The sequence below is a fragment of the Silene latifolia genome, chromosome 7, assembly GCF_048544455.1.
Source record: "Silene latifolia isolate original U9 population chromosome 7, ASM4854445v1, whole genome shotgun sequence".
In the NCBI taxonomy this organism is placed as follows: Eukaryota; Viridiplantae; Streptophyta; class Magnoliopsida; order Caryophyllales; family Caryophyllaceae; genus Silene; species Silene latifolia.
Genome location: NC_133532.1, coordinates 28,872,976 through 28,873,981, shown reverse-complemented (window position 1 = coordinate 28,873,981; position 1,006 = coordinate 28,872,976). Strand labels below are relative to the sequence as shown.

The 1,006-nt window shown below is 40.2% G+C and overlaps 1 non-coding gene across 1 annotated transcript; it reads left to right on the top strand.

Annotated features, from left to right (window-relative positions):
* Nucleotides 1–685: 685 nt before the first annotated feature.
* On the top strand, nucleotides 686–792 carry LOC141593494 (small nucleolar RNA R71). Its single transcript, XR_012521574.1, has one exon. It is a non-coding gene; the product is annotated as a small nucleolar RNA R71 (small nucleolar RNA).
* Nucleotides 793–1,006: the final 214 nt, after the last annotated feature.

The following is a 1,006-nucleotide window of genomic DNA, read 5'->3' as shown; positions in this document are numbered from 1 at the left end:
AAATTCTTGTTGATTCTTTTGCATTTGGAGGACCGCTTTTTGGACATCAAAACCTTGGTCATTTTGGTGATTGTATGGATTTTGATTTTGGTAACCTTGGTTTTGATTGTAAAAGGGTCTTTGATTTTGGTTTCTCATGGGTGGTGGAGTGTATGTTGTTTGAGGGTTTTGAACATTTTGGCTTTTGTATGAGAGATTTGGATGGAATTTGGTGTTTTCATTGTAATAGTTGGAATAAGGGGTACCACTCTTGTATGCTTGGAAAGCATTCACTTGTTCATTTGTTCCCCTACATTCACCTTGGTCATGTCCCAAAGTTCCACAATTCTCACATATCCCACTTGGGATTGATGAGGATGCCGTCATGGCATTAACATGATGCTTTAGTGATTTTGAGACTTCTTCAATTCTAGCCATAGCTTTTTCAAACTTCAAATTGATTGTGTCAATATGAGCACTAAGTTGAGCACCCAATTGAGTAACGGAGTCCACTTCATGCTTTCCTCCTCTAGTAGCCTTGCGAGGTCTACTATATTGTGAGTTGTGGACCGCCATTTCCTCAATCTTGTTCCATGTTTGATTATCATCAACTTCGGTGAACATTGCATTTGATCCCATGTTGAGAATGTTCCTTGAATCCTCATATAAACCATTCCAAAATTGTTGTACCAAGAACCATTCGCTAAGTCCATGGTGAGGACATGAGCGACAAATTCCCTTGAACCGCTCCCAAGCTTCATACAAAGATTCTTCATCCCTTTGCTTAAAACCCGTGATTTGAGCTCTTAGCATGTTAGTCTTTTCCGGTGGGTAGAATTTTTTGTAGAAAGCTAGAGCCAACTTCTTCCAAGAATCTATTCCGAGGGTGGCCTTGTCAAGGCCCTTCAACCATTGCTTCGCGGTGCCGATTAGAGAAAAAGGAAATAAGACCCATTTAATTTGGTCTTGAGTCACACCCGTTTAAGAGATTGCATCACAATAGTCGCAAAAGGTTTCCATATGAGAA